The sequence below is a fragment of the Pipistrellus kuhlii genome, unplaced genomic scaffold, assembly GCF_014108245.1.
Source record: "Pipistrellus kuhlii isolate mPipKuh1 unplaced genomic scaffold, mPipKuh1.p scaffold_m20_p_17, whole genome shotgun sequence".
NCBI classification, from domain to species: domain Eukaryota; kingdom Metazoa; phylum Chordata; class Mammalia; order Chiroptera; family Vespertilionidae; genus Pipistrellus; species Pipistrellus kuhlii.
The window spans coordinates 16,573,433-16,587,799 of NW_023425482.1; the positions used below are offsets into that span (position 1 = coordinate 16,573,433).

General features: G+C 58.6%; 1 protein-coding gene across 3 annotated transcripts in view; it reads right to left on the reverse strand.

Moving 5' to 3' along the window:
• Positions 1-14,367, reverse strand: part of VAC14 (VAC14 component of PIKFYVE complex) — a 91,116-nt gene that overhangs the window by 19,644 nt on the left and 57,105 nt on the right. The gene's annotated exons all lie outside the window — the stretch shown is intronic.

Below are 14,367 nucleotides of genomic sequence, written 5' to 3' on the forward strand. Positions count from 1 at the left end.
AACAAGGCCGGAACAATTCTGGGTCTAGGATCCTGGAAAACCCACAACCACAACCAAAGCCAAACGGAGCCGTATATTTATAAACGCAAAGACGACGTTCTGGAAGGAAGGAAAGGCATGAAACTGAAAACAGAGGTTGTTGTTTGGGAGGAAGTGGTGGCTCAGGGTCTCTTACATCTTATGCAATATTCTCCTGCATCACTTAAAAAAAAAAATCTTATATGGTTTAAGTTTCTTTCAACACAATAAATGTGGTGTTTTTTCTTTTAAATTAGAATCCCCTACATTGTGGGATGATCTTGGACGCCCTCTGGAGCTCTCAGAAGCTCGGAGGTAGCGCCTCCCCAGAGGATGGCAGAGCCGCCCGCTCCCTCTCCCCGGGGACGGGGGCTGCTGGGATTTGCAGATTCAACAATGGAAACTTGCATTTTACAAATGAGAGGATCAACAGCCGGGAAGTTGTATTTTTAGCTGCTGCGGCTCTTTGCTTCAAAGGCGTGGGCTTCTTCTGAAACCAGGCAAACCTCCTACAAAGTCTGCCGTTTGCAAGGAGCGATTAGCATCGCACACGCGGGAGGAGAGGCCTGGCTCCCTCCTGCTCCAGGGAGGCGTCCTCCAGAAGAGGACGGAGAAAGGCGTCTTCTCAATGAAGGGCCTGGATGCCGGGCTGCACGGGGTGACCGCTGAGTCACAGACCATCACAGCAGTGCAGCCGCCACCCTCCATGCTGCCATTTAAATCACTTTGCCTCCTGCAAGCACCATCTCCCCACGTGAAGCACAGAGGGTGCTGGGCTGCTCTCCTGAGGGGATGGCAGAGCCAAGGCCGGGCTGAGGAAGAGGGCGGCCTGGGAGACAGGACTCGGATGGTGAAGTCTCAGGGAGGCGCCTCCTGCCAGGTGAGGCCGGAGGAGGCAGCACAGGAGGGGACGCTGCGGCTGGTGCCGCCCTCCGCCCTCCCCTCCACTCGGGCACTCACGCCCTTATGGGTCAGGGTCCATCCATCCTGCCTTCCTCTCTGGCTCTCCTCTGGGGGCCCGGCTCCCCCGCTCTCCCCACCACTGCCTGGCCTGTGGGCGTATATCTCTGATGCAGTCCCTTCTCTCCTGGAACCCCTTAGCTGGCTCCGGAAGACCGAACCTGTGAAGAGAGGCCTGAACTCTCCTCCAAACACCACAGAGATGAAACGAAAGCGGCAACCTTCCAAGGGCTGTGATTGCAGACACTCATCTCGGGAGCTGGGCTGGAGGCAGATCTCAGCGGGCAGCTGCTCTGTCACACCGGGCCCCCAGCCCCGGCCTGGGGGGAGCGTGACCTTGGCTGCGGGGTGGGGCTGGGAGATAAGGCGGGGTTGCTATTTCAGGCATGGCAGGCTGGAGCAGGAGCAGGAGCAGGAGCAGAGGGACCGGAGGGGCGGAGAAATGGCGCGGCAGACTCAGCTCCTGGCCCCTCCCTCAGGGGTACCTCAGGCAGTAGGCTCACACGTCTTCCTGTGGAGCAGGCGTCTTCAAACTACGGCCCGCGGGCCACATGCGGCCCGCAGAGGAGTCTGATCCGGCCCGCCAGGTTTTTTGGGCAGTGAGCGCAGCCGAGGTGTTACAGTAGGAATTAGTAGTTCATATAGTCCGGCCCTCCAGCTCTCTGAGGGACCGTGATCTGGCCCCCACTTTAAAAAGTTTGAGGACGCCTGCTGTGGAGGGTCAGGGGACCGGGAAATCCTCACAGATGGGGTGCACAGCTGAAGATCTGAGAAACCAATTACCCTGCTACTGGGGGGCCGGGAGACGCTGGAGGAGTTGGACTGGGGGCGGCCGCAGGCTTCAAGTGCAGGAAGGAAGTGAGGTAACTCCAGGAACTGCCAACTGTTGGCCCAGGGGTGGACGGGGGTGGACGGGGGTGGGCGCAGGGGTGGGGGGTGGGGGGTGGGGAAAGGGGGGCAGGTCTCCTCCAGGAAAGGGGCTGAGGGCTGTCAGGAGGAGGGCTCAGCACACAGGAGGAAGCAGAGGCGGCCTTCCCCGGAGCGATGAGCTGATAAGGAGTCAGCTGGATTCACTGCACGGGGATAAGCTGGCTAAACGCAGCGCCCAGAAAGCACACAAGTCAGGACAGGGATGTCTGGGGTTGAGGAGGTTTTAAACGCGGCCCAGGTTATCTGCTCACACGGGTGGTTCCAGCAGCACTGAATCTTCTGGAACGACGCAGCAGCCGGACCCCTGTCTGGCAAGCTTCCCAAGCCACCCCTCCACCAGCCTTTGGTGTTTTAGGCTAAGAGCAGGGAGGAGCCTGAGGCTCAGCCGGCACAGCAAATAAGAGACCCCCCCCCCCCCCCCCCCCGGGCCCCTGTCCTCTGTGCCTAGAAGTGCTGGGAGGACAGCAGCGCTGGGAGGCCCCACCCCCCAGTGAGGCCCTGCACAGATGCCCAGGTCCCTCTGGGGCGGGGGGGCGGGAGCTCAGTGCAAGGGGGCCGGTGCGAGCAGTTCCTCCCGGCCCGGCCACGGCAGGTGGAGTTGGTTTTGAACGTGTTCAGGCCCGTCAGTGGGTCACTGGGCTCCTCGGGGCTGTTGGCGAGGCGGCCAGGGACCTGGCCCCAGAGCCTGGGGCGCTGGGCCTGGCCTATGGGCGTCTGAGCAGACTGCTCACCATTCAGAAACACCTGTTCTCCCCTCCCCACCCCACCCCACCCCTCCCCACCCCATCCCACCTCCACTCCCACCCCACCCGACCCCACCCAGCTAGTTCCTGCTCATCTCTCAGGCTCGGCTTAAACAGCCTCTGTCCAGAGCTTTGCTGGACCTCTTCACAGGGCTGGGCCCTCCCCCATGCCATCTGCTCCCCAGAGCAGCACCACGCTCCCATGTCCCTGCCTTGTGACTCTCCCTGGGAGGGCAGGGACCAGCTCTGCCCACTGCGGTGTCCCTGCCGGGGGGCACAGGACAGGTCTGCTCAAGGACACATGGCGCTGCCCGGCCCTACCCACGCCAGCACAGCGGCTGCCCCTTCCTGACTCTGCCACCCTCTCGGGGAGGGGCCGGGCCCTTGCTCCCGGCAGTTCCTCCTGCGAGACACCGACTCGCTGGCCTGACAGCTGTGGCCTCATTTCCAGGGCTATACCCAGGCTCCTTATTTTTACCCGCTGGTATTTTTCATCCCTGATGCCTGGGGGTGGAGAGGGGCTGGGGGAGGGGTGTGGACAAAGGGGAAGATGGGCACCATGGGGCTGGGGGGGGGTGAGGTGGCCGGGAAGGGAATGTGCCAGGAGGGAGGGGTTGGGGTGAGGAGGCCCAAATTACTAAAAAATACTAATTTAAAAAGGAAGAAAACACACAAACCCCAACCCTTGGTCTGCCTCAGTAAGCATTTTTCAACAAGGTCACAAATGTACTGGCTCCATAGATTGTTCTGGCTCCGAACCACACTTCGGGCCTTTAAAAGCCTTTAAAAGCCAGTTCTTGGCGTGGCTTCGGCTGAGCCCGAGGAGAGGGAAACTAGGGCACGTCTCTGCTCCGAGAAACCGGGATCTGGGTCACCGCTGAGGCCGTGGGCACCCACCTCCCCCGGCTGAGCCTGCCCCCCTCGACCCCCCACAGAGCACAAATCACAGCGCTGGGACGCACATTTCTCACTCACTGGTCACCTGCCTGCCTGTGTCACTAGATTGCCACCTTGGTAAAGACAGGAACCGGCTTTCGGTCCTGTGCGCGCCCAGGGCTGGCGTGGGGCCTGGCTCCCGCCTGCTCCAGGAAGAGTCACAGAAGGACCCAGTGGGGACCGACTCTTTCCTCCGGAATGCTCCCATCACACCGTCACACCGAATGCTGTCTGCAGACGCGGCCACGGTGCCTGGGTCTGCCTCGCACACAGGCGGTGGGGTGGGTACACAGCCCTGAGAAAGCAGCCTCGGTGTCCTCCTTGTGGGACAGAACTCAGCGGACTCTAAGGTCCCTCTGGCCCTCGGAACTGAGCCTAAAATCCAGAGCAGGCAACTCCAGCCTCTGGCCTCCGGCAGGTGCCATGGAGCCGTGTTCCCATTAGGAAGGGATGCCCCATGTCCCACCCTCATGGCGGTCCCTGGGAAGGTCCAGGCTCACACACACTGCCCCCCCACCCACTGCCTTCACGGAGGGATGGAGGATTTGGCTGCTGAGAGTGGTGTGGCCACCGCTTCAGTGGGCCCTTGAACTGAGAACACTGGCTCGGTCTTCCTCCCCAATGTTCACGCCCTGGGGTTCTGGCTCCAGGACCGTGTTTTCCCATGAGCAACTGCTCCTCCTGCTGCATCTGAGGGTGGGCATGACCTGTCCTGGGCCATCAGGGCACGGCGCTCTCTGGCCACAGTGACGGGCCCACTGGACCGCAGCCGGGCCTGCTGCTGAGGATGGGGTGCTGCACGACAGGAGTGGGCACGAGATGCTGGTGGCCTTCAGGCCACCGGGGGTGTGGGGTGGTGGACGGCCTGCCCAGGATGGGCTGCAGAGGGGGAAGAGCCAGCTATGGAGGTGAGGGAGGAGGGGGGGAGAACGGGTCCTGAGGGCTTTCCTTGCACACTTTTAGTTTTTAATGAGCCGTCCCTGCCCCTGATTGAACACTATCTTTATTTTTTTCCACGTAAGGGTGGGTGGGAAGTATGTTTTGGTCACATGCCATCAGGAGTCCTGACTGGGCAGCTCTGAGCAGGGCTCGGGGGAGGGGTGGAGGAAGGGAAGACACCTGGATCAAGTCTTAGCTTGCTCAGTGGCTCCCTTTCTTACCAGTCTCTAGAAAACAAGAGACAGTGCAGTCAAGCCCGAACACCCGCTCTCAGAGCTGAGCCTGAGGCTACCTCAGAGGGAGGGAGGGCTGGAAAGGGGAGAAGGGGGCCAGGCCCAGCTGAGACCACCGCCCCACCCGCTCCAGGGGCCTCCCCTCTCTGGACACTGGGGAGAGAGAGGGTGGATGCTCTCATCACAATATGGCATCACAGCCGCCACTGGTACTCACGCAGTTACCAGGCCCAGGCCCTGCCGAGCACACGTACCCTCCCGAGGATGAGCAGATCGGGACGATCACGCAAGAGAACTGCTCAGGAAGGCAGCCGCATGGCGGGCCCCTGCGGCCCACGGCTCAGCGTCCCTTCCCCTTTCTCCGGAGACAGCGGCCCTGCTGCTCCCCGCTCCACGTGGGCTGCGCTGGGGGCTGCCGCGACTCCGTGGGAGCCAATGAGAGCTTCCCCAGAGCACCACCTGCAGGGACGCGATGGCCATGTGATGCGGTGGCCATGTCTCTGCCACTTGAAGAAACCAAAACCACAAGGCTGACCTCAAACAAGGACCAAGAAGAGAGCCGGTGCCGGAGAAACCCCGAGTTCCTGGGTCACGCTGCCCTTGGCCTTGGTTTGGCTGCACAGGCCTGTGATGGCCCCTTGTTCATTTTAGTGACTTTGCCTTGGGTTCCTGCCTCCTGCCACACAAGAGTGCTGACCAGCATAGTTAGATTACCGGTTCCCGGCTCCGGCGCCCCTGGGACTCCGTCGCTGGGGTGGAGGGTGGCGAGGCGTCTTTGTTTTGACAAAGCATCAGCAGCCTGAACTAGGTGACCTCCAAGGCCCTATCCAGAGCGGAGAGCAACGATGCTGGGTTTAGGTGGATTATACTCAGTGTCAGCTCACGGAGTGCTTAACAAATACCAGCCAGCATCAGGCAGGTTTATGGTTAGCTCTCATGAGCTCCTTCTAATCCCTGGAAAAGCACCACAAAACAAAAAATGCTAGCTGTACGGAAAAACTGGTCACCTGGGCTCCGTTAAAAATAAAGAACCCCTCGTCATCAAAATGCATCGTGTAGGGAGCACTCAAGAGTAGGAGGAGATAATTACAGTATGTGCATCTGAGAGAGACTCAAATCCAGAATCCAGAAGGAACCTCCACAAACCGGTGAGAAAAACATGTGAGCCCGGCGGGAAATGACCTGAACGGGCTTATCACCAACGAGAGGATATCCCAAAGGCCAACCAGCAGCGAGAAGCTCTCCAGCTTCCTTGGTCTTCGGGGAAATACAAATGTAGACCGCCAGGTGCTACCAGCACCTGACAGAATGGCCACAGTCAAAGCCTGAGGACACCGAGGGTTGGTGAGGATGTGAGCAACGGGACGCACACACCCCGATGGGACTGGAAGTCGGTGCAGCAACTAAAGCTAAACATATGTGTGGGCTCCGATCCAGCAATTCCCAGGTCCACATCTAAGGGAAACGTATGTGTGTGTTCACCGAAAGTCACTCATAATAGTGCCGAACTGAAACCAACCCAAATGCCCGTTGGTAGCAGAATGGGTAAATGAGTCATGGTGTTTTCCTAAGTGGAATGCTCTACAGAAATGTGAACTACTGTCACATGTAACACAAATGAATCTCACAAACATAAGGGGGGGAGGGCGGTAAAAGAAGCCAGACTTTGTAAGAGGGAACAAATTGTACGATTCCGTTTATATAAAGTTCAAAACCAGGTAAATGAACCTAGCAGTCAGGTCAGTGGTTCCTTTGGGGAGGAGGGCAGGGCAGTAACTGGGAGGAGACATGGAAGGAACTCTGGTCCCTTCTTTTGTTATTGTTGTTAATCCTCACCCAAGGATATTTTCCCATTGATTTTTAGAGAGAGTGGAAGAGAGGTAGGAAGGCGGAGAGGGAGAGGGGGAGAGGGAGGGGAAGGAGGAGAGGAAGAGAGAGAAACATCAGTGTGAGAGAGGCACATGGATTGGTTGCCTCCCGCACATGCCCTAATTGGAGACTAATCTGCAGCCCAGGTACATGCCCTTGACTGGGAATAGAACCAGCGACCGTTTGATGCTTGGGCCCATGCTCTAACCCACATGTGTCAAACACAAGGCCCGCAGGCCAAATCCGTCCCGCCAGGCCTTGCAATGTGGCCCACACCGCGCTGTCATCACTGCACTCCGCTGCGTTTCCATCACAATGACAGTTTATGACTGTTCAGTAAACCATTCAGCCCGCGATTTAGGCTGGATTTTAGATTTTGGCCCCTTCTCTGATTGAGTTCGACACCCCTACTCTAACCACTGAGTGACTTCTTGATCTGAGTGCTCCTTACATGGATGTAGCCAATTAGCAAAAACTAAATAGCCACTAAATGGTTACGGAGCTGCAATGCATGTACTGACTGGTGTGTACACTCTTAAATAGTATGCTCTTTAGTGAAAATTCACATCCACAAAGGATCACAGGCATTGAGGCGGGGAGGGAAGCAAGGCTGGCTCCTGGCCCTGCTCAGGAAAAGGAAAGCAGACAGACCTGGGGCACTGAAGCAAAAAGAGTCCCATGGTTAAGAGAGAGAGGGCTTTACCAGAGAGATGGCAAAACTGAGCAGAGAACAAGCCTAAACGTCTGAGGACACAGCAGAGCTTTGGAGACTGTTTTCTGAAGCAACACGAAGGGCTGCAGGGGAAGGGCCGGATATGCAGGCAGCAGGGCGGGGAATGCGGGCCCATCCACGGTCACCCGTTTACCGATGACAAGGCTGAGGGTGTAATGGAGACACGATAAGACTTAAGAAGAAACTCTCTGGGAGAGCAATAAGGAGGCTCAGAGGGCCCCACGCTCGGGGAAACTGGTCATGTGTGATGGCTGCAGCTGGGACATGAGATGCAGCACATGCTGGGGGCGGGGCATGGGGTGCCCTTTCTGAGGAAGCGGAGGAAGAGGTGTAAAACTCAGGGCTTAGGAAAGCAGCCTCCGAAAGGAAAGACCGGGAGGTGAGGCTCCAGCGGCACAGGACGCCCGGAGGAGGACGAGGGGGATGAGAGACGAGTGCACTGGAAGACCATCAGCTCAGCTTCAGAGACGGGCCAACAGGGGTTGCTGTGAGCGACTGAAAAACCAGAGGGAGAAACAAATAATCCGGGAGGAAGGAGGGGGTGAGACACGTCCTCTTGAGCAAGAGGCAAATAGGAGATTTAGACCAAGAAAGGCATTCACTGTCCGAGTGCCAGGCAGTTCCAGCGAGCCTGAGTCATCCAATTTCAGACCGGAAGTAGGCCAGGCTAATGGACCACCGGAGCCTGGAGGGCCAGGGGCCTAGAAGGAAGACGGGGAAGGACACAGACTTACTCAGCCTTTCACTTCTGCCTGAGAGGTGGCAGCCAGCAGGAAGAGCCCAGGTGGAGGAGGTAGAGGAGGAGGTGGTGGAGGAGGAGGAGGTGCTGAAAGAGGAGGAGGAGGAGGAGGAGGAAAGGAAAAAGAAAAGGTGGAGGAGGAAGAGGAAAAGGAGAAGGTGGAGGAGAAAGGGAGGAGGAGGAGGAAGAGAAGAAGATGGAGGAGGAGGATGAAGAGGAGAAGGTGGTGAAGGAGGAGGGAGAGGAGAAGATAGAGGAGGAGGAGGTCACATCAGCCCGGGTGTGTGGGATTTCCTCGGTGAGCGATGCTGGGTGAAATGGAGATGCCGTGAGAGAGCCCAGCTTCTTCCCAATGAGGGCGGAGGAAAGCAGAGTCCAGACTGGAAACTGGGCAGTTTTCCCAAATGGTTTCCACCACCACAGTCGGGAAGACAAGCGGGATCCCGACTCTGTGTCTCTGGATGGTGACGCAGCTCCCCCTTGGTGTGCGGGAGTGGGCGCAGATGCTCTGGCGCCGCGGGGGAATGAGACCAAGCTCTCCCGGAGCTGGAGCTGCAAACCTCTGAGGGAAGTTCCATCACCCACTCCAGACCCCGAGTGACTTCCCGTGGTGAGGGTGCCTCAGGCCAGGTCCTCCCAGGCCAACCATTTGTGCTGAGCCGGGAACTCTCCCGTGTGGAAGGGGAGGCTGGGCTGGACGCCCTTCACAAACGGCACATGACAGAACCATGTGAGCTTTTCTGAAGGCAGAGAGTGTGAGTGCGTGTGTGTGCGCGCGTGTGTGTGTGCGCGTGCACGTGCGCACGCGCGCATGTGTGATCTCTGGGGTCACCTGCTAAAAGAAATCACCTGTGGGAGGACACAAGAGCCCTCAGGCTGCTGAGGCCACCTAAGCTGAGGTGGTCCAGGATGAGAGCATCTACAATGAATGAGCAGGAGACTCTCTAACTGCTGCGCGGGGGCGCCTAAAGCACGTTGAAAACTAAGGACACCCCTGTGCCTGTCCTGGCTGAGATGCAGCCCTACCCCAAAGAGGCAGGAGGATGGAAACGACTTTTAGGGGCTGTAACGATGCGACAATACAACACTCACCAGCTACTAAGTAACCAAGCTAACTTACCAAGGTCAAAACGATTCGTTTCCTGGCATCCTTAGGTAAAATATAGACAAATCTAGAGGACTGTAGAGTCTACCCAGAAACCTGACCTCTCAAACTTAAGAAAGAAATTATCAAGTTCTTAGCCCTGGCAACAGTTCCTGACAATCATGCCCCAAGTCCTGCTGGCTGCCCGAGCCAGGGGCTGGAGAGCTGATGCTTTTGTTGTTGTTATTGTTAATCTTCACCTGAGGATATTTTCCCATTGACTTTGGGAGAGAGTGGAAGGGAGGGGGAGAGACAGAGAAGAGAGAAACACCGATGTGAGAGGGACACATCGATTGGTTGCCTCCCACACACATCCGGATCAGGGCTGGGATGGAGCCTGCAACCAAGGTACATGTCCTTGACTGGAATTGAACCCTTGGCCCTTCAGTCCGCAGGCCAAGGTTCAATCTCTGAGCCAAACCGGCTAGGGTGAGCTGATATCTTTTCATCAAAGGGCCCAGCAGGTCCCGGCATCCATGTGATGAAGAGTCTAAAAGGCATGCCTGGCGGTGGGCATGGAATGGTTCCTGAGTCCTCACCCCACCAGGGGCTTCAGGATGCTGGGGCGAAGGGCTGGCTCTTCGTGGAAGGAGGGCTGCTTGGGTCACATGCCTCCCCCAGCCAAGTTCACCTGTGACCTCTCACCTCCCACAAGCCGAGCTCAGAGCGAGCGGGCTCTTTGTCTCCTTCCAGGAGGACCCTTGAAACGTGGGGCACTTCCCTCTGAAGCTCCCAGACTCCCAGAGCACAGTGTGCAGGGCTCCCTCTGGCCAGCATTCCCCCCACCCCGGCCTTGCAAGGCTCAACACATGCTTCCATTCCAGAAGGAAACATCGCTTCCACAGGGTGCAGGACAGCGGTTCTACAGGGACAGTGAGGGGGCTGCTTGGAGAAGGCAGAGCTTGTCCCTAGTCCTCCCTGCCACCCCTGGCTTACAGGCATGGACCGGGGACAGTGGAAACAGAGTGAGGAGGGCTCCCTGAATTCTGCCCTTCAAAGGACACCTTTCTATCTTTGAAGCAAGTCCCTTCCTCTGTGTCAGATCGTGCCTGCCATTCATTCCCTCCGCGCTGTCCCCAGTGAGGTCAGAGCCAAGAGCTGGTTGTACAAGGCAGCTTCTGCACTGAGCCGGTTTGGCTCAGAGGATAGAGTGTCAGCCTGCAGACTGAAGGGTCCTGGGTTCGATACCGGTCAAGGGCACGTACCTGGCCAGGGCTCGTGCAGGAGGCAACCAACCGATGTGTTTCACATCATTATTTCTCTCTGTCTTTCCCTCTCTCTCTAAAAACCAATGGAAAAATATCCTTGGGTGAGGATTAAAAAAACACACACCAAACAGAGTAGCTTTTTGCCACGAACTCCCTTAGATTCCTGCATCTCAACAAAAGCACCCCGGCCCCAGCCCCGGGGAGGGGGATGACTGTGGAAAGCTCCGGAAGAGTCACACAAGGAGCTGGGCTGACTGGCTCCCGGTCGGCAAGACCTGTGAGAAGCTCCTGAGAGGGCCGCAGGCCGCTCCGTGGGGGGACTCCTCCAGACTGCAATGCCCGCCTCCTCCCGGCAGCGGGAGGCCCACAACACGACCGCGAACAGATCACAGATGCAGCCCACCTCTTCCTGGGCAGGCGGGCCGCGGCCTCTGCCGGCAGACAGACTTAGGTGGGCGCGCGTCTGTCACGGCAGCTTATTTCAGTTCTGAGTTATAAGGGGAAGAGGTCCACGTGGGACCTCTTAGAAGCCCTCTGCTGCAGGCCAGGGCCGGAGGCAAAGCATGCTTTTCTGGTGCCACTTTACTCTGACTCATCCTCTATTAGCATCGGCACATGGGCTTTCGGGGGGGCCTGGCCGATGCCCCGGGGGCAGCTAAGGTGGCCCCTATGAAGGCGGGCGGAGTGAAGGTGCGGACAGAGGCTACCGAGAGCGAGGAGAGTCAGGCAGATGGGCGGGTGTGGGCGGCCGCAGCCCCAGTGGCCATTTGGCCCCAGCCAAGGGCTTGTCTCCCAGGCGGAACGCACAAGGATGGCAAAGTGGAATTTCCCAATCACCGCATGAAAGAGCTTCTTCTCTCAAGGCCCTCCCCCAGCCCCTGCAATTAAAAACAAGTCCAGTTTCCAGCGGCTTCCTAGGCCTTGGCTCCCCGGCCCCACCACCCACCTCAGCGGCCAATCAGTTCCCTACCCCACGGCCGCCTGCCCGCCCGCCCGCCCGCCCGCCCGCCCGCCCGCCCGACACAGGGCTCTTATGTAAACGCTGGGGAGGGAGTGGGGGGCCTGGGTCTCACGGAAGGAGCCTCCTGACTGCCCCCACCTCACTTGGGCCCTCGGCCCTCGCTCTCTAAACACCCGCCCCTCTCAGATGCACCGCTTTCCCGGGGGAGGGTGCTTGGGACCTCACCCGCCATCGACGGGGCTGGCTGGGGCTGGAGCCTTCGCGTTCACGGCACAGCCGCGGGTTAAAAAGAAAGCATTCTCCGGCCAGTCAGTCCCCTTGCCAGGCCGGCAGGGAGGAAGAGGAGGGGAAGAGGCTCGGCTGATTAAGGCGGGGGGCGGCTGGCCAGAGGGCCGTCTTGGCCGGCGGAGCGGGGCGTCCTCACCCCGCTCCCTTCCCAGCACACAGCGGGCCTTGTGAGGACCCCAGCTGCTGGACTACGCTGGAGTTCATATCGCAGTTTATCAAAGGGGCTGCGTTTTCTCCCTCCTCGCCTTTTCTACTCAGCATAAGTGACCGGTTCATGGGAAAACAAGGCCCGCGCTTGTCCCGCCTGCACTGGCGTGGAGGGTGGGAAGAGGCTGGGAGAGGGGAATAAATGTACACGAACACCCACCCCGGGCAGAGTTGTTGTAACGGGGCTGGGCCCTGGGTGCCGGGGCAGCGGCCCGGTGCGCCGGAGCCAGCGGTTGGCACAGAAGGTTCAATTATTTCACCCTTTTAAGTCCGGCTTCCCCTCCCCACGGCACAGCCCACCGTGGGAGGCCAAGGCCACCTCGCCAGGCGGAACAACGGCTCCCCTTTGAATGGAGCTGTGCTGAGAGCTGTGACACGCATGGTCTTATGTAACCCTCTCCGCAAACGACAGGCAGCACCATTGTCCTCGTCTTACAGGCAAAGCAAACCGGCCCTGGAAACGGGTCACGCCGTTACAAACGGGAAGACCCGGGATTCGAACCCAAGTCGGTTTCGCTCCAGAAGCTCCCTCCTAATCCTGGGCCGCACTGCGCCTGTGGAGGGTGTGCGTGTGAGCGGGGGCAGGGCTGGGGGTGCCCGGCACCAGCCCCTTCTCAGCGCCCCCTGACCCTGTCCTGTCTTCCCTCCATATGTGGACTTGCGAGCAGTTCCCACAAAGCCGGGCTGCGATGAGGTTTTGGAGCCACTGGCTTCCCCAGACTCAGCAGGCGTATCCGCTGCTATGTCCACCAGAAAATAGGCCATTTGGATCCAGAGAGGATGTCCAACCCCCAGGGCCTGGCTGGAGTTCGGGCCCCATTCCCAGCCCCCTCGGAGGTGCAGCCTGGGGAAGCTGTGGGGGAGAGGAAACGCTCTGGGTCCCGAGGGAAGTCAGGCATCTTCCTCATCGCCAGGGCCCCCCACCAGATGTCTGCCTCCAGATGCCTGCGTCCTAGTCACGCAGCCGCTCCTGGACCCGGAGCTAGCACTGCCACAGAGATAGTCTGCCAGACAACCTTTCCTTTCCCCCAACGACTGGTCTTGGGGGGTTAAGAGGAGCAACTTATAGTTCCCTTTACTGTTTCTCATCAGGCCCGTGGCTTCCTCCCAGCAGCCCGCATGCACCATGATTACTCCTCCTCAGAACCCCGAGCAGAACGTAAGGAAATGAGGCGAGAAGCCTGCAGGCAGGCCCCCACTCCCCAGGGCTCCTCCCAGCAATCTCTGCCGAAGAGAAAGCACACCTTCGAGGCCGCCTCCCAGCCTGACGCTGTGCGGTGCCGCCCTGACAGCGAACCCGCTGGCCTGGATGGTGACTTGGGCTGGCCGGCTGCGGCCTGGCACGCTGGCTTAACGGGCAGCAGGTTCACAGAGCTGGCGTGGCCCAGAAGGGCCAGGTGGCTGTCGGCCTGAACACGGACTGACAGGTGCTGGTGCTGCTTAGAGCAGCGTTTTTCAACCGCTGTTCCGCGGCACGTTAGTGTGCCGCGAGATGTTGCCTGGTGTGCCGTAGGTGCAGACAAGACAAGAATTTTATAATTTTTCACTATTTTGCTTACTTAATATTTCATAATAAAGTAATTATAAAATACTCTCTTTGTGTTTATTTGATTCCTATTCAAGAGAATTACTTTATATATAGTCAATATAGGCACAGAGTTAAATTTTTTAACATTTTCTAATGGTGGTGTGCCTCGTGATTTTTTTCATGAAACAAGTGTGCCTTTGCCCAAAAAAGGTTGAAAAACACTGGCTTAGAGTAATAGCAGGCTGGACAACTGAAGCCAAGGGCTAAGAGGGACACGTGTGAGGGCCCGGCCCTGTTTCTCGGTGCGAGTGCCAAGGGCTAGGAGGCCTCTGGGGCTGTGCGGGGCGTGGGGGTGGGGAGTGGGGGGAGGAGGGAGGCCAGGCTCTTGCCCAGGAGGCCCCAGCATGGTCCCTGAGGGGTAGGAGCCCCAGAACGGCGAACGATCACCATGCTGGCTATACCGAGTGCCCTGCACCAGGAGGGAGGAGCCCCTCTGACAAGCTGGACCCAACTGGTCCTGGCTCTCAGGCTGCCCAGACCCCTCAGGGTGGCAGCTGCGGAGTTAGCAGAGTGCAGGGGTTTGCAGCCCAGCTCCGACCAAGCTGGAAGGGTCCATGGCCTCCTCTCATTTCCCTTCTGCAAAATGGGGATTCTCCCCAGCCCCGGATGCCTGGGAGACACTGCAAAGCGAGCGAAGCCTCATTGTTGTAAATGGGGAGGTGGGCGGAGGCAGCGCCCCGGCCGCACTGCCGCTTGGTGCAGTCTGGGGTGCTGCTCACCCCCGAGTTCCCGCAGCCCAGCCCCTAATGGGGCCTGTGAGGCTGAGAGGATGGGAGAACCCGTTACAGCCCGTCCTCCAGGGAGGAGGGCAGCTATGAATGCCTTTCTGAAGGCCTGTCTCCACTGGTTCCTGAAAGTCTTCCAGGCAAGG